The sequence below is a fragment of the Harpia harpyja genome, chromosome 4 (genome assembly GCF_026419915.1).
Source record: "Harpia harpyja isolate bHarHar1 chromosome 4, bHarHar1 primary haplotype, whole genome shotgun sequence".
NCBI lineage: Eukaryota > Metazoa > Chordata > Aves > Accipitriformes > Accipitridae > Harpia > Harpia harpyja.
This window is the reverse complement of record NC_068943.1, coordinates 39,922,875-39,941,785: the sequence shown is the minus strand read 5'-3', so window position 1 is coordinate 39,941,785 and position 18,911 is coordinate 39,922,875. Positions and strand designations below refer to the sequence as shown.

Here is an 18,911-nt window from a genome sequence, read left to right as displayed (position 1 = left end):
GAGATACCGGGGCTGGCGTCTGCTCTAAGGATGTACAGATGAAGCGAGGTGATGGAGCTGAGCACAGGGAGGCTGTAGCACATGAAGCAGCATCTACAAAAGAATTTCTTAAGGCCCAGCAGTGCTAAATCTCTGCACCTTTATAATGACAACTTCTGTTACCATCAACATCTCCCATGTTTTTCGGTGAAGTAATTCTTTTAGATGCCTTGTATATAGACAGATTTTTATAGAGATGTATTTTTTATTTATATAAAAATAGATATCTATATCTATTGTCAGCTGGTATTAGAAAGAGCATAAAGCACATCTCTGGCTTCTGCATGTTCAGCTCAGTTAGGATCACACAGCAGGTATGAGAACAGAAATCAGCCATCCCCACCATTTCCCCTTCATGGGGAGGACTTTGAATGGCTGTGGGATACTGCTGGGTTCTATGGGATTTCAGGGAGTTCTAGTTCCTGGATGCTTTGGTAGAGAACACGTGTAACTGAGCATTTATCGCACTTTACTTTCCTGCATATGGCAAAAAAAAAAGCAAAAGCACTCTGGGCTTTTTTCTCAAATAACTTTTGCTGGAGACTGCCAGCTTCCTTGCCTGCATCCCTCTGGAAAACACGGGCTTGCGGAACTCCTTTTTGTCAGAAAGTTAGATAATGCCAATTATCTTACTTAGATGTCATTAAATGCTGCCAATGACACTCAGCTAAACTCACCTCCTGTGGTGTTTCACAGGTGGTGGCAGAGAGCATCATTTCACTTGGCTGGAGAGACCAAGCCACAGAGGGATACGAAGTTGGTCTGCAGGAAATCTCTGCCGTGGGACCCAGATATTGCATTTAGATGTAGTTGCTTTCATTAGCTCCCTACTTTATAGCACTCATCTTTTTCCCCTGCCAGAAAGTCTCAAATGTGCTGAGGAATATTCAGGCCTCTTTTGGCAAGCATCAGAGATAAGTGGATAATAAAACACACCTTGAAAATATTCTCCATCCTATTATTAGCCACTTTCTTATTATACTTGCAAAGAAAAAAAAATTCAGTTATAAAGCAGTACGCTTTTCTACATTGTCAGTCCATCGTGTCCAGACGCTTGCAAAGAAAGTCTTTCAATAATATTCTCACTATTGTTTGTTGATTGGCTCCATTAATCAGTTGTTCATAGCCTCAGCTACGTATTTCCATAAGCGTGAGCCTTTTAAATCCCCCTCCCTCCCCACAGCCTCCTTTTATGCTCCCATGAAACTTTGAAAACGCCTAAACCACTGCTTCAGCAGGAATGAGAGGAGACAGATCTGCAAAGATACCTGCTCTCCTTTTAGAGAGAACAAAAGCTCCCTGGAATAGCAGCTGTTATTTACTCATCTCTCATCAGCAGATTTGACCTAATTTTGGTCTCCTCTAGCCTTTGTTTCAAACACCTGGTTGCGGCATCGCCAGCAGATCCGACTCCTTTACAGTGGCTGGTTTTATTTGATGGGGGAGGCAGGGGGGAGACAGGCAGCTCCCGTAAAAGCTGAGCTGCTGTGATTGCCGCGCGGCTGCCTGTTGGACCGAGTGAGCGTTGCAGAACAGACCCCACCACCCGACCGATTTAGCTTTTGGGACCCCCCCCACGAGGCTTTCTTTAGTATGTCGGTATGCATGTTACGACAGGTTATATTATAACAAGTTATAATGTTATAACAGGTATGTTATAACTTGTTATATGTGGCATGCGGCTGACCATCTGGTTAATGGTGACTGCGTCAGCTTTTGCTGTCTCATCAAGCTCAGTTTGTTTCAGGTGACAGCACCTTGCTGGCCACCTGCTCCTAAAAATACACCCAGACTGCTTTCTCTAGTGAGCCCGGCTAACGTAAGAGCCGAGTGCCTGCTGATGGGCACCCGAGTTGCTTTTGCATCAGCTCACGTGGTAGGAGCTACTACTACTTTACCTCGGAAGCTGCCCAGCTCTCTCCAGCACTGCCCGAATGAATGCAGCTACAGATTTGTTATGGCTTTCCATTTAAAATAGCCTACAGCCCTCCTGTGCTGGCGAGGAGGCAGCCAGGAAGGGAGATGCACTGATGAGAAATGCAGGGCCCCTAAATTCATTTTTCAAAGATGGCAAGCAAAGCCGGTGATTTATCTGCTGTCGCTCCAGTCCGAGCAAACCTTCCCCACCAGGTGAGCGACGTAGGAAGGGTAGCTCACCAAACACGAAATGCAACGGAGCCCTGTCAAGCTTCCTCACCTAGAGATGACTTTTATTTTGAGCCCCGAAAGTAATTAACAGCACTGACTTGAAAAAACAGTAATGAACCTCTCTCCCACACAGTCTCTCGGGTCTGTTAGCCAACTTTCCTACCTGTTTGCCTCACGCGTTCCCCGTGAGTTTTCATGCTGGTAGGTCCCTCTGTCATCTCTGATTTATTGCCTTCAGAGTGGGACCTTCATCCCCAGGGCTCAGCAGCTATGAACTGACTTTTGAGAGACCTTTGGTGTCATTGGGAAAGACCCACTATCTGGTGCAGCGTTACAATTTTTGGAAGTATTGGGTCCCGTTGGACTCCCTTGAGGCTTCCATCCAGCCTTAAGGCAGTCTTCTCTGGGGGTGGCTGGTCACAAATGTTTCTGGCAGACGTTTCAGCTATTTTAGCAGAGTTGCGTGCCATGGAAGCCACCTCTCCCTTCATCTGTTTGGGAACTATGCGATATTATAGCCAGTACCGCCAGGCAATAAATGCGCTTCACCTCTCATTTATGTGGGTCAGCGAGCAGCCCTACATGCCCTCAACCATGATATGGGATCAACCTGGGAAAGCAGGAAAGCTGGGGTGAGATCTGCAGTCTGTGCAGAGAGGAGGCACTTTCCTCTCAAATCAGAGGTTTTGGGCGGTTACGAAGCCTGGTAAGCATCACACCGCTTGTGAGGCTTAAAAAAGGAGGTTTACAGAAAGGAAGGGGAATGTAGCAGAAACAAAACAATGTCTTGTTACGATGCACATATAGAACGGAGAGGGACTAAAAGGTCCACAGCATGCGCACGCACTTAAATCCTGTGGTGCAGAGAAGTCCAGCCTTCTTAGAGGCTTAATTCTGCTTTAATCTTGTTAGATCTGCAGAGGTTGTGCTAATGGCACACACAGCACGTTGTATGTCCTTCTCTCCCCATAGTCCCTCCAGCAGCACTGAAGCTTTTTGCAAGCCATCCTCAGGCACGATGTGTAAGGGAGGTGAGCCACATCTGGGTGGAGGTTAGCACGTTTATTGCACAGCATTTCTGTCCAGCGGTGGCAAGAAGGGAAGGTTTAAGGTGTGATTATGCTCTTGGCTAGTTGTAATGTTGAATTATGGGGGGATACAGGGTGTCTGGAGGTCGTAGGCAACGTACTGGACTTTTAATATTAAAGGTCTTCTTCAGTTGGTCACCTGTGCTGGAATTAAGGTCTGACACCCAGTGCCTGGGTTCTCCAGGTTGGTGTCTCCTGATGGCTTCATTTTCTTAAAGCAATGCAGATAGACCAGCTGAGTATGTAGCTGGACAATAAATGAATAGCTAGCGCACACCCAAATAAAACTAGGGGTCTTTGCTCCCACACCGTTACCGTTTTCTACTACGGATGCAAAGAGCCTGTGCCACCTCCCAGGTCACTCTTTGTGTACGTGTGCAGAGATTGCTCTTCCTCAGATCGGATGGGAGCAGCACGAGCCAGGACTGCAGTCTTCGCTGGGTCATCCCTGGTCAACAGCTTAGCTGGGAAATCAATCAGAGAACTCAAGATGCTGTCAAATAGGGCTGGTAATTGTCTATCTCTGTTATACCTGACAAATAATGGGAATTTTTATACATACGTGGTTGGGTTTTTTCAACCAAAAATGGGAAAGTAATCATCTGCCTGCGTATGGTTTGAAGGAGCCTCTTCCAGAAGATTGGAGGTGGTGGCCATGGGCTCTGGTCAAATTTTAGATTATTTTAACTGCATTGCTTTTCCCTAAATCCCTTTTTTTTTGGCAGTTTCAGATGGCTGAGTTGTTCTTGACCTCCTGCCTTGAATTCTCATGGTTTGTTACTGTTCATCGCTAAAGAGCCGCTGTGCTCTATACCAGAATCAATGCAGTTCAGGACTAGGTAAATGAATCCTGTAGACAGTCGATTACAAGCACTTCAGGACCCTTCTGAGTGTAAAGAAGTTATATAAATGCAAGCAGTTATCTTGTCATTTAGATAGTGAGATGAACAGGCTATTTAGAAGTACCCAATAGGTATGGATAGTTATTGCTATTGAAAACCTTCCACCTGATGCTTGGTTTAATTATCAAAATTATTTCAGAAACAAGTTCCCAAAGACCTCCTTTCTTCCTTCTCAATGGCAGCACAACCTGGAATTGGGCTGTGCCGTTACAGCTGAATGCCAGAAATCTTACTATTCAGTATCGTTACAACATCTGCTGAGAGGGCAACCTGGTGGCACCTATGGGAGGAACAGCCACGTGTACACCATATTTGCCCAGGTTTAAGGAAATTATAGTTATGAGACCTGATTCTCTCTGCTTTCCCCTTTTCTTGTTGCATTGAGTGCAAAGCCTGCACTGCAACTTGGGTTTCCAAAGCTGATTTGGGGTCTTTATTACCCCACTCAGTCAAACACCTTGGACAACCCTGCAATTTCTCATTACCTTTAACATAATGAAGCATGTGAGGTAGCTGCTAATTTATTAACATTCAGATCACTTTTATTAATGCTCTTAATACACCGGTGATAGGGCTAGGACTCTGGGAGAGGGGATTGTTTGTAGATAAAAGAAAGGCGATATTTTACTCTGAAAAGAAACACAAAACACTGCGAGACTCGTGATAAATCATGTGCTCAACATCACCGCGGCTGTGATTGAAATTAATGGGAGTTGCAAGGCAAAATTCCCCATCATCTCTTGCAAATCTCAACTGGAGTTTGCGTTCTCAACTGCCAGCTTCATGCATTTGCTGTGTTGAGCCCATGATCGTGTGCTCATTCTTCATGTAAAAAGGGCCCTCCAGCAGGCTGTAAACTTTATGACGTGATGGAACAAACTGGAGCTAAAACGTAAGCTTTTTGTCATCACCAAACACAGCCACTTCGGGGGCTTGGCAGGGACGATCGGCTGCAAAAGGGAAGGAAAGAAAAAGCAGCGAGGTCTTCAATCACTTACAAAATATGCAGAGCAGCAGAGTCGGTTTGGAGCGAGGCAATAACCTCAGAGTTGCTCTCCTGACTCTAATAACCCAAATGTTCAAGGCACTGGGTTGTATCTCATCAGAAACGGAGCTCCTCCAGCAGCACAGCATGTTCACTGCTGTGCTGGTGCGCTGGAGTCAGTAAAGGTCCTTAACGAAGCATTATTTCATGCAGCACTGCTTGCAGAATCTCCTGGTTGCATATGAGACAACACAGCATATATCTAGTCGGAGGATTTTTTTTTTTCTCCTCTTTTTCCTCTTTTTCTGTTGGGTGGTTGTTTTTGGTTTTTTTTTTTCTTTTAGGAAGGTACCTTCTTTGCAGGTAACAAATTGATCACAGGTGGCAAACCGCTAGATCCTGCCATGTCTATGGCTGCTGTAAAAAATTTAAGACGTCAAGTTGTGTGAAACCGTCTGTAATGAAACATCCTCACCGTTACCTGCAAGGAAGGCGATGCAGGAAGCTTTTTCTGTCTTGCACACATGCACACTCCCTTTTTTTGGATTATCCCACAGCATCATTGGGGGTTTTAAGACCTCTTTGATTGCACCTTTCAGAACATAGCTTCTGCTCAGATTCTTAAAACCTGAAGCTGGCATCAGTGCTCTTACCTGAAGAAGCACCAGCCCTCAAAAGCCATGGAGATGTGTGAAGCAGCATCATATTTTTCCATGGGCTTTTGAAGCCCTTCTAAGCCAGGTGGTACCGACAGACAAGGGCACGGCCAAGCAAAAAGGGCTACAAATAGAGCAAGGAGAAGTCATCAGTGGAGAGGGACGTAGGGTCTCAGCATGCATCTGGTCTGCTCAGTTTCTGTTATCGAAAGCAGTTTGGAGGGGAACTGGTTTTCTCTTTTCTGAGATTTCTTTTCACAGCTCTCTCTTCCGTAAGCGCACCCCGTCTGTATATGCAGTATAGATGGTTGAATAAACTGTGGCATATAGGATTAGGATTTTTTCCCCCCATAATAATGGTTGAGCTCATAGCAGATTTTGTTCTTTTTTGGTTTTTTTTTCCCCTCTCCCACAGAAAATAAGTTGGTTTTTTTAGCATGGGCTTTTCAGCAGACACTGTCTATTTTCAATCAACCATTTAGGCGTATCAAAGAAAAAACATATTGCTAATTTTGGCCAAAATTTGATGGCTTGTATTTGAACCAAGCATTCCTTGCTCTTGAGACCTACCAGCTTGCAGTGAAACATTTGCAGAAAAAAAATGTCGATGTAGTGAAATCCTCGGCACCTCCATCGCTTTTTGCTGAGCTTTCTTGTGGAAGCAGATTTCCCAACTAACTGTAAACATTTGTTCCTGTTGCCCGTTCATGAATTATCCAGTGCTATTCCAGTGCCTCGTGGCAGAGCTCAGTCAGTGAATAGGCACTGTCATGAAACACTCCAGAACTGTAATTAATAGCTCAACCTGCAGAAAGAGCTTAAATTTAGAGCTGCAAACTCTTGTGTGCTCCTCCGATGCTCTGCCTGGAGCACGGACTTTGCCTCCTCCACCGTGTCTGCTGGGGGACCTGTGCCATGCAGCTTTGCTTTTCTTCCCAGGCGGGATACAGATGAACATTTGCGTCAGCTCACAGCCAGAAGATAGCAAGGATTTCTATTCAAATTCAAGGAATACAAGGAATTTGTGAGAGGAGCAGCCAGGGAATGTGATTGAAGTGCTTCCAGGGCAGAAGTTTAGGAGGGTCAGGGAATATGATACAGCCTTTTGCCTTGGTCTTTTGGGAAAACAAACTGTTTTTCCTAAAAGCTGGAAAGGGGACACACTGGGAAGTGCCTGTTGGCTCATCAAACGCAGCTTTGTTTAGTCGGAGTCGTGGCATAACTCCCGCTGCCTGGTGCAGGTTGCTCGCTGAGCATCTTGACCTCTGCCAGCCAGCCACCTCCTTCCAGCCCTAGCACAGCCCCTCCTGCGCCTTCGCTCCTGCCAGAATCTTTACAGAGTGACGAGCTGCACAGGGACCTTGCGAAATGCCCCTCACAGACCCCAGTTTGAGGATGAGACCAGTTGGTCAAGCGCACGGGGCTGCACCTTTGGAGGTCAGGGCCGTGCCTCGGCGTGGGAGAGCGTGCGCTTAATTCAACCAGAGCTGTCATTGCCGGAGCAGCGTCGGCAGGTCAGCGTGATGGCACCAGAGCTGCTAACACATTGTCTGCTGTGGTTTCCCACTGTTTGCGGCTATCCCACGAGCAGGCGGGATGGAAAAGAGCCTAGGAGAGGGGCAGGGGATGTTGAGGAGGGACAGGCAGAGGAAGATTTTGGCATTTCTCTGAGCTGGCAGCGTCCCATTCCATGCAATGTAGAGGCAGGACATCCCTCTCCTTCCCTCTCGCAGAGGATTTTCCTGCATCTCTTAACCGATGGTTCTCGTAATACCCCGTCTGCAGTGTCTCAGCAGCACTGTACCTCCTTCTGGCTCTGTCTTTTGCATTGTGATGGCTTGGCTGCTAGCAGCCAAGGAGGTAAAAATGCACATTGTTTTTTCTTGGGGGGGTGGCACCTAGACACCAGAGACCCATTACACAGAAGAGTATAATAAATCCCAGCTCTGGGGAGCTTTCTGTAGCACACCTGGTTTGCTGTCCCCTCCTCATCCTTTGCACTGGCCCCGTCCCCATTATCTGCTCATCATAAATTGCCCAGAAAACATATGGGTGGGGAAATAATTCTTCCACCAGGCCAGTTGAGAAAAACAGCTATAATGAAAAACAATGATGCATTGGGTTTCTAGCGTTTGTCTTTATTCCCTGTCAGGCTGCTGAAGAACAGGCCAATTAATCTGTTACAGGCGGGAGTTAGTTTTAATATTGTGTAGAAAGTCAACCGGGCTGTTCGGCTGCTTTTTCCACCATCTGGCTTGGTCCTCCTGCCCTCTTGCCTTCGTTAGTGTGAGACAGTAAAGAAAATTAGAGTATAGCCCACTGAAGGCAGCTGTATGGGAAGGTTTTTTTAAAAAGACAAGAAAGTAAATAACAGTGACCTGGCAATTACTGGAGCATTGTTTATGCCAGTGCTAAGTGCAGAAGCCAGAAACCTGTTAAACTGTAGGAACGTGGAAACCTATTGTAAAGAAGATTAAAATCAGCTAGCCTTTGAAATAGGAGTTTGGCTTTATTTAAAGGTGATGCACACAGGATTGTTTCTTCCTTACTGTTGCTTTTAACTCTCCCTTCTATAGCATCACATGTAGTTTACATGGAGGGAAAGGGATGCTTGATCTGTGGAGGGACATACCCAGATAATTAGCTTAAAATAACCTTCTCTTCCTGCAACCTCAGGTTGGAATACACTGAACTGAATAATATTACTCAGTTTTACAAAGCAATTCATTAATGGGCGAACACAGGGTGGTGGTAGCTTCTGGTGGCCGGGAGAGGTGGACCGAGGAGCAGGCATATAGGTTGTGTCTGCTTGTTAAATTTCCTTCAACTGTGGGAGCGGGAGGTGAATCTTGGAAAATAATGAAGCGGAATTTATTCTGATTTAAGTACCTTTTTAATGCTTAAATGCATGAATTATCTTCCCGTTAATTGGAGGATTTGAAATATCAGTGAGCATACGCACAGCCTTACCTCGTTTTTTCCCTGGGAAAGATTAGAGGCAGAAAGTCCCTTGCAGGGAGATGGAGGGATGCGGGGATGGATGCGGCCAGTGATGCCACGGAGGTCAGCTGGAAATGGCGAGGGCTGCGGCATAGTGCCTGGTCCGGGAGGTGCAGACATCGTGATGGGCAGCAGTGCTCATGCTCTCAGCCTCCCCGGCATCTCTCCACCAGCCCTGGCTGACCTCTGCGGCTGGGGACATGCCTTGGAAAAGTCAACCTTTCCTCCAGGGGCTGCAGATATGGTGAGGTGGGTGAGCAGGAGACCTGGCTGTCTTCTGCAAGCTCTGCGGCTTGAAATGACAGCTTCAGCAACGTAAATACAACCAAAGCTCATCTGCAGATTTAAGGGGGCTCATTTCCAAGAGGGAAACCAAGGTTTGTCTAACCCTTATGTTACCTTTGTGTAGAAACCCTTTTATTCAGGCTCCTGCTAAGGTTTTATTGCTTTGTCTGCTGGGGAGGAAAGGAAGACCTCGGTTCCTCCCTTTGCATCCTCCTTGCAAATCTCTGCTCCTCCTGCTTGCTGGAAGGAGACGATTCCCATGGCCAGAGCTGATGATTTTCCTCTGTTCCCTGTCCTGTGGATGTGTGGCACTACTGGCTCCCCCTGATCTGGGGACAATCCAGGAACATTTCCCCATCCGCTCTGCTTTCATCACTTGATGATTCTGTTCAGTGGCTGCAGCAAAAATCAGAGCCCTAATCTTTAGTAGCTCATTTGATTTTACTGGAGTCAGGGCCAGATTTTAATCTTTGTTGTAAGGGTGTAAATCCTTAGCTGGCTTCAGCAGAGTCGATCCAGGCTTTATAATAGCATGAGCGAGATAAGAGTCCTCTGCCATCCCTTCCTCCACCTGTGCACCCAAGCCCTTAGAGAGCCTGAGTCGATATATACTCCCACCCTCATAAATCTGTATATGAACTTGACCAGTATTCCCCTAGGGTAATGCAAATCAATATGCCTCCCCCCCCTTTCCTTTTAACAGGACTGTTTCAGGAAAATATAAATCTAAGTATTAACTTGAGCTGCCAGCCCAGAGGGTGTCATAAAATCAGGGAGAACAGTCCTGGCATGCCCTGTTAGCCGGGAGCGCTCCCCAAAAGACATGGGGAGGCTGAGGTCCGAGTGGGGGAAACAGCTGGCAGTGGTGTTAAGGCTCTGCCGGAGCTGGGTGTTTGCATATGTACCTACTGCTGCTGAAGCTGGCAGGAGCCTTAGTTAAAATGCTGATTTAACCAGCGCGAGGGATGCTCTAGACCAGCTCTTTCCTGCGCAGCTCCAAAGCCTGCAGGAGACAGATGCCTCTGGGATATGGATGTGTCAGGGGAGAGGTGTGGGGTAGGATAACACCCCTACGCGTGGTGGCCTTGGAAGGGGAGATGCACCCAACGTGTTGGTGCTGGTGTGCTGGAGCCCGGAGGAGGCACAGCATGATGCTCATGGGAGCACCTGGTACCTCCTGGGAGAGAGGCATCCACCAGCCAGGCAGATCTTTGGCTTTGCATCGAGATGGTCAATATTAATTTACCATCCTGGCTCCGCTGGAGGTCCCAGCGCAAAAAGCCTTAAGGTAAGAGCTGATGCCTGCTATAGGCAGCTCATGACCTGCAAGGAGCAGAGAGAGGGGAAGAGACCGTTGACACCAAAGGTTTCCATCGGTGGTCCTTCCAGTGAACAGTTGCTGTCATAAAAACCATAATAGCTCCTATCAGCTCAATTAGCGAGTGCTGCCATCCGTATTTGGAGTTAATAGTACAGCGGGAATTAGCACAGCCGAGGAGGGCACTGAAAAGTACATTTGTTTGTTTATTAAAGAAGCCATTTCTCCCTGCTTTCACGTGGATTAGTAGCTGAGCAAAGACCTTGAAAGGTTAAGTGCTTGCATCCCGGTTCATATTTTCTTGCTGTTTAAAAAAAATACCCAATTCATTCAAGTCGCAGCTTTTTCTGCAGCTAAAGCAGTTTCCCGGAAGAAGTTGTCACACGGGCTCACAGTTATGTAAATGTGATAGTTATTTCTGACACCAGTAAATAATAGTTCTGTATGCACTGACACTGTTTTCTTACCTTATCATGCTAGGTCTCGAGCCGTGATTTAGATGTTTGCAACTTATTAGCATTTTTTGGACTGTGGCAAGCAATTTGTACGGTGCGTTTCAATCTTATTTTATGCACACGAAAGGGGAAAAAAGTGATTAGCGCTCTTTGGAAAGAAATGTCTGCTAAATTGCTGTTCTGATCAAGGTAAATCAAGCCATCCGGTATAATGATCTGGTGTCATCTGCAAGCCAATCATGCCCAAAGCTACTCCACATTCACAGGAAAATTAAGACCTTGTGGTTTTTGTTTGTTGGGTGTGTTTTTTCGTTCCCCTTCTGCTATGGAAAGATCTGTTTCCTGTGAAATACGTTACCCTGAACCAGGGAAAATAGGATCTATCCTCTTTCATCAGGAGATTTCAACGCATGTTAGGGTGCTGTTACAAGGCTTGGGAGAAAAGTATCGTGTCTGTGCCATGTTCAGATTAAATATAATCCTGGACAGATAAGCTTTGCTCGGTAACACCTGGCATAGGAGGGGTACAGGTGTGAAGAACCATGAAGCCTCTGCCATTTATTTGCTCTCTTTGCCATGCTGTCTTGCCAGTGGATGCTCTTTTATGCCAAGTTTTCCACGGTTGCACATGGTGGTGGTTTGACTGAGCAGCAAGCTCATCACCGAGTCCATCTGCCTGCTCCGAGGCCAGGACTTTTACACTTTTGTCACCCCTGACATAGGTTTGTCTGAGCTGTATTTAACGGCCTGCAGTAATGGAGACTCTGCAAAACTGCCTTTTTTTTTTTTTTTCCCCAGGAAGTTTTTTTCTAATGTCTTTCCTAACTTTTTCTTGCTGCAATTTAAGCTCATTATTTTTTCTCCTATCTGCTGCGGACACGGACAGTAGCTTTCCTCCCTCCTGCCACTGGCTTTTTATGTGCTGGAAGATTATTCCTGTGGCTCTCCCCAGCCATCTCTTCTGCAGACAAAACAGCCCCCATTTGCTCGCTTAGTCCTTTTGGTGGTGTTTCCTCCTCCTCCAGGCGTTGTCACTGCTGTCACCTGGACACTCATCCCCGTCTCCTTTCATGTGCAGTGTTGCAAACCAGGCTGCTGCTTTATCAGAGCTGAGCAGAGTGCAAGGATTGCTTTGAGTCTCTTACAGGTTACTTGGCTGTGTGCAAAGAAAAAGCAAAGTCTTCATGGCAGGGGAAGATACACTTAATCTATTTCCAGCTTGCGCTGGAATGCATCACGTGCACAGGAGATGGTCGTGAGATTATGCAGGCGTTGCACTGGGAAAGACCTCTTGGGGCACATCCAGTCCTCTTCTCTCACAAGCAACCACATCTCACGGTTGAGTTTGCATACTTACCAATGTTTGGACTACAGCTAATTAAATTCTAGCATCACCAGGCAGTACTCTCGAGATGCTCTTCCACCACTTCACCCTTCTCACAGTTCAAACACTCTTACAGTTTCCAGCCAAAATTCATGCATGTGGCAGGATAAATCCAGCCGGGGCTAGCTCACAAGCCCCGTTTCTTTGCTGAAATTAAAGGACAGTGTGATGGTCATCAAGCATGAGGACTTCTGTGTCCTGTGTCTATACGATCATGCCGATAGACGGGAATGTAAAATTGACTTGCAGCTCTGACCTGGGCTCCTCTCCAGCTGGAAAGGAGGAGCTTGGTGGCGATTGTTTGAGATGAGAGTTATTCGTGTAACCTGGCTGTCCTGTGAAGTTCAGCTCCCGTTCTCTGTCTCCCTTCAAAGCACCCCCCACCAGCTTTTTTGTTCATGTTTAGAGCCGCCTTGCTCTGACCTCGCGGCAGTTCGCTTAGCCGGCAGCCGAGCTGCCTATTGAAATCGCTACCCTCCGTGCCTCGGGTGCTTGCATGCCCAGCACCCTTTTTGTAATTATCTCCAATCTGACTGCTCATTTCCACCAGAACTTTAAACATTGTTCCTTTTTATGTAGCACGGCTTTTTAATTTCCCTCCCTAACAGAAGCGATTGTTTATGTTGTAAATGCCACATTAGTCCCTGTGAAATGGAGATGGAATTGATTTTCATTTCAGAGATTTCACAGCTTGCCCCAGAACTTTTCTGCTTGATTGCCGGTGCTCAGAGAGGCATGGGGCTCGGAGAGAGTCAGAAACGGCGTGTGCAATGTGGTATACACAAATACGAGAGTCTTACTTGAAACGTAGATCCCCCTGCTTTGCTTGCCTGTAATTTGACAGCCATCTCAAAGAGTTTGCATCTTCAAGTCTGCCATCCTGCTCGCCTTTGCAAGAGGTGGTTCAATCCGGGGCTCTCGCTGAGCTTTCGGGACTTGTTATCCCACCAGCGGCCAAGTCAAGAGGTCAAGGAGTTGCCTGGTGATTTCTTTGTTCTTGAGGTTGGATCAACCTCTCCCTTCCCAGCTGTGTCTTGCTGCAACCTGTGAAAATTAGGGTGAGGTGAGCCCAAGTCAGCCCATCCACATGACAACTAGTTCTGGGTGATGCTCAGACTGCGGTTTTGCTTGGCCTGTACCAAGCCCTCGGTCCTGGTTGTTCTATCTTCTAAGTGGGTAAATCTGAAGGAGGGTAAGTCTTTTTTCGTGGTGGTGTGATGGAAACTCATGTTTCCTTCCAGCCTAGCTCACCTGTGCTTGCAGGGTAAGGACCAGCTTTGAGGAAAAAGAAGCTGTCTTGTGGTCTCCTTCCTGCTAGGCATCGTACGAACATACCGTCCTAGGCATCGTACACATGGGATCATCAGTCCCCGTCATTTAGCTCGTGTCACCAAGGCTTGTGAAGACAGCTTGGAAGATCCTTGGGGAGGTGGAAGTCATCCATGTAGGGAGCAGAAGGAGAGCTACCTGATTTATGGGGCTGCAAAGACACGTTTCCCTCTTGTGTATCAGCCGGAGCAGCGGGAGTTGTGCGAGGTCGTGGGTGTTTTCTGGTGAGCTGGTCCCCATGCTGCATGGAAGCTCCTCTCTGCTGCCGTAGCTCTTTCTCCTAATGAAGCACTCATGTTTAATCACTCTGAGCCCATGTATCAAAGGCAGACTCGTTCTGTGAAGGGAACGCATGTGCCCTCAGCGATATCACAGTGAATCATTTGCGAGCAACCCAAAGGCTGAAATATGTTTGCATCAACATTTCTCAAAGAATGCTACATAAAGAATCAGTTCATAAATAACTAGGCTTGAGCGTGGAAAGTTCATAAACATCAGAGCCTGTTGAACTATTTGCTGCCAATAATTCACTATTGTAGGGTTTTATAGAGGGCAAGGGGGGGGGGGAAATGCAGAATTCTCCTCCCTATTACCTTATAAATGAATTAAAAGAGGTTGGAGAATAATCCGTTCTTTTCCCAAAATGTATTTTTGGAGCAGACTTCCTCAATTCCTGTGCAAATACGAGCTCCCCTCTAGGCGATGGAGCAGGATACAGCTATGTGGATGCAGAAGGGAGACAGAGGAGAATTGCGAGTAAGTGGCACGAAGACAATTTGCTTGGACCGGGGAGGAAGATGCGCTCTGACAAGGATAGATGGAATGAGGTTGTTGCCAGAGAAAATCTCGAGGAATTGCGAGCCAAGTTGGGGGGGAGCCTTGGATGCAGCGAGCATGCAAATCTCCTTGTGTTTTTTGGTTTTGAAGCAGTAGAAGAGTGCAGGGGGGGACCACAAAAATCCAAAGAAGCTTTGTCAAGTCTGACATTCCTTTTGCATCCAAAAGTGGGTATTGATTTTCCACCCGTGACTGCTATAAATGAGAATTTCTGTGTCGCGGCTAAGGCCTGCGCTAGTTGTGTTTCTTATTTCTTTAAATATGATTACCTGCACTTCATGGTTTCATGGTTAAAATCGTAATGAACTTTGCCAGCAGAGTCAGTCCATCGTCCCGGGCGCGTTTGTGTGCGTGATCAAATGAATTCTCTCGCCGGTTACTCACAGCTCTATCTCCAGGCTACAGGTTTATTGACTTACCGCTAATTTTCTTGTCAGGATAATTCTTCCAATCAAGATTTAAAACAAACTGGGAGGTTACTAAAGTGCTGGAGATTCCAGTCCTAATGCTTTTTGATTTGATTAAGATACCTCTAAGCATGGGTATTTATTTTAGGGGGGCAGGAGAGGGAAGTGGACAGGGGTGTGTGTACTTGATTTTGGTTTGGTGCAAAGCTTTTCTTGGAGGGACTGGGTTGTTTGTTTAGAGCAAATCCCTTCTTCCATGCCAACATCTGCTGCTCTGTATTTGCTCACAGGGGAAACTAAAAAAAAAAAAAAAAAAAGAAGAAAAAGAAAGAAATAGATTATTCCCACTGCATCAACCTACAGGCGTCTGCTGGCTGCAATTTTCTTCAATTTCTTGCCGTGAAAAGCAAGACCGTTCATTTTCTAAGTGCTGCTTTTGTGTGTGACCTATATTTTGAAAACTGATGGGGTCACCACCTCCCTCCTCCCAACCTGTTGAACCAAAGAGTGTTTGAGATCTGTCCTAGATTGTATTTATCTCTAAGATTATTTAAAAAGCAAGGTAGATATTACTAATAAGACAGTGTTCTTCTGGTGGTTTTTGATTCCCCACCCCCTCCCCTTTACTCTCCTTTGGAAATGAAAATCCTAGCCTGGCTCCACCTGACCAAGAAAGTGCTTTCCTTCATGTCTCTGTCCTTCAAAGCTGATTTAGAAAGCACGTAATCTTTCTCCATTCATCATCTTCTGACCCTTTTTTTATTTTTTTCCCCTGTTGGTTGCTATTAGGCTGGCTGGCAAGTTTAAGAAGATGTCATAGCTTGTCAGGTAGTTTTGAAGACATCATATTTTTGCATATGGATACACACAATTTCAGCACTCGAGTTGTTTAATGACACATCTCATTCCCGTTTGATTGGAGGTTGAAACCAGTGCAGACAGAGCCAGATGAGATACGGCAGTCCAGATTCATCCATGTTCAGCACTTCTTTTGGTCTTTATCGAGTTTGGGGTCTTTTTTCCCCATTGGAAGTTCCGGCCCCTCCGCCCCCCTTTTTTTTTTCTTCCCCTTTAATCTCACTTTCTATTAAAAGTCTTCCCAGAGCTAATGTAATAAATTTAGATCCAAAGCCAGATGCATAGCAAAACTTTTGGCAGAGAATACTCTATCAGAAGACATTGCAAATGAAATATGCTTTCCCTTGGGGATTATTCTACAGTTTAATTTAATTTGATATTTCAAATTAAATTAATTCAAATGGTTATGCAGTTTCCAGGGAAAACAGACTTCATTTATGATGTTCTGCCACCAAATTGTTTTGCTCCTATCATATATCTTATATTGTTAACCAGGAATGATAAGTAGTGACAATGTAGGATTTTTTTGTGCCCTTTGTTTCACAATACCCATCCTAAAGGGAATGGAAACATTTCCTTGTGCAGGGGCTTCTCTGTGTGGTTAGTCCAACATTTCCACTGAAACCTTTTTTTTTGGCTGAAAATTAGATTTTCATCAAAATGTGATTTTAAAAAAAAGTGTTTGTTTTGTGAAGGTTTTGTTTTTATGGAACTCCTACTTCTTGCTGTTTTTCAATTTGCAGATGAGAAAATAGTGATGCTTTGTTTGGGACTGAGATTTTGATACACCAGGCTTTATAGCACAGAGAGGGCAGACATCAGGAAATAAAACAGTCTGAGCTGGTTTGCTGGCTTATTCTTTTGGTTTGGGATTCTCAGTTTTTCAGCAAGAAGTAATTTTTTTTTTTTTTTTCAAGGGCACAGTTGGGAAAATTTCTGCATTTTCCAACTAGATACAGCTTCAGCCATGTGCAGAATTTAGGTGGTTGCATTGCATTTGGAGGGGTCCATTGCCTTTCATCCTTAATCTGCAGGAGGGAACTTGCCAAAAAAAACCACAAACCCAAAACCTGAATAGTTCTGCTTCTGGTGTGCCCCCCATTGCATGGGATTACTGATGTTGTAACAGCCCTAAAACAACTGCTTCCCAAGACCTGTGTGGACTCCCATGGGATTTCTTTATCATCATCTTATACCGCTTTTGAAGTGACTGATTTATTTAACATGGCTTTTCTCCACAGGCTCTTATTATCCAGAGTCATCAAGGAACTTGCACCAAACTCTGAAGTACATTAAGACAAGGTAATTCAGGGAAGTGTTTGCATCTAGAAATATATGTAAGCACTTTCCTATCTGCTGGCCTGTAGAAAAGCCATTATTCTCGACAGGGGGAAAAAATATTGGTAATATCACAAGAGGCTTTGGAAGAGAACATAAAGCTAGTTTCATTTTCCAGTCAACTGAGATCTAATATTTCCTATACAAGATGTTTCGATGTTTTAGAAAAAGGAGCGATGTTTATTTGTCTAAAGCGACACACACGCAAAAGTTCTATATTGTGCTTGTGGCTTTTTTCCATTATAAATGGTTTTGCAGGGAGAGATCTCTTTCTCATCCATCATGGCCAGTAGATTAGAGAAATATAAATATCATCTAAAGAGAATGGACCCGAGTCTACTAACGAATGCATGGGAGAAAAATAAGAAATGTAGCATCCCTCCTGATGGGGAAGGCTGAGTGCTGAGTCAGAGATAGCCTTGTTGTCTCCCCGACTTCTGGGGATTTATTTGCTTAGACTATCCTGGGATAAAGGTCCCAGTGTGATATTCTCAGACGTGTGTTTTGGGCCAGTCCAAAACCATTTCATTGAAGCAGTCTGTCATCAGCAAAGGAAGATTGGTCAAAACAATTCCACCCCCACCCCTGGAAGTGGATTGGGTCTTTTCAGAATATTTTTCAAGTCCAGCAAGGATTTGTTCCAGAATAACATGTAGCCCTAAAGCACTCTGGGGGGAGCGTGAGATTTAGATGCCCCCATAGTCTTATTCACAGCCAGGAGCCTGGCAGCCAGGCTGATGCTGCAAGCTTTTGCCTTTTGAGCCATGGCTGTTCCCCAACCAGTTTTAGGTGTGATGGGAGGCAAGTCTTTGCCCCGGAGAGCTCATAGGTGGACAGACCATATGCGTGATGGGGACAGAACAAGCAGTTACAGGGCCAGGGCTTGGAGTAAGGGTTGAACCTCCCCCATCCATTTTGCAGGCTCATCCCCATCGCTGGGAGCGTTGGCACGTCTGGTTGCGCTTTAAAGGTTTTAAGTGTCGGGATTTTCTTTTTTTTTTTTTTTTGACTCCTCTTTTCTTTTTTTTTATTATTATTTGAGAGCAATTTCCTCCTCGGCGCTTCCCCGGCAGCGAGGAAGGCAGCCAGGAATTCTTAACCTTGAAGCTTCAGTGCTTCGGTTTGATCGTGTGCTGCCAGTGGTTTTAGTGCGGAAACCCCGCTAGAGCTAAAGTGGCTCTTTGGAGGCAATCAGGGAAGCAAACCCCAGTTGAATTAGCGCAAGGTTTAATGGGGTACGGAGCATGCCTCAGCGCCTGATACTCCATCGCGTCTCGCCGCTGCTGCTCCTCACACGGAGACCAAACCCGCCTCCCAGCACAGATTTTGCTCTTCTCATCTCAGTGATTGACCTTGCAATCCATCTCCCCTCCCTCTAAAAACTCTCCGTCCCCCAAAATGCACCCGGGAGGCTGAGCACATCGTCACCGGCACGACAGCCTGAGCATGTGCGGGGGGAGAGGACTGGGCAGCCACGGAAAGCCTTGGTGATGGGCAATGGTTGCCGTCTTTTGGCTTGGTTTCTTCTCCTTGCGAGCCTTTTCTCTGGCAACGAGGTGCTGTGTGGACCTGTGGTCTCACGGGCCGTGTTTGCAGGGTCAAGCCTTAGGAAAGTAATTGCTGTAAGAGGTCCCCGTTACCCGGCGCTCCTGCTGTGAGCAGATGTGCCCATCACCTGTTCTGCTGCTGCGCGTCAGAAAAAACAGGTGCTGGAAATTAAAAAGTGCAAGTGACTGCAGGAAGATGCCCTTCTTCAGCCAGCCTTTATCCTGCAACCCCTTCGTTCTCTTTTACCCCTCTTCAGAAAGTTTCTCAGGACGCGGTATGCTCTCCGACACCCCTACTTCTATTTTTTAATTTTTTTTCTGCAGTGGCGTTCTGT

General features: G+C 46.0%; 1 protein-coding gene across 4 annotated transcripts in view; it reads left to right on the top strand.

Moving 5' to 3' along the window:
- Nucleotides 1-18,911, top strand: part of KIRREL3 (kirre like nephrin family adhesion molecule 3) — a 343,289-nt gene that overhangs the window by 113,499 nt on the left and 210,879 nt on the right. Inside the window, exon 1 of one of the 4 annotated variants that reach the window (XM_052786338.1) lies at nt 16,974-16,993. The exons of the other annotated variants lie outside the window; for them this stretch is intronic. The gene's annotated coding sequence lies outside the window, so the exon portion shown is untranslated. Of the gene's footprint in view, nt 1-16,973; nt 16,994-18,911 lie in introns of those variants that run through there. 4 annotated transcript variants of the gene reach the window in all.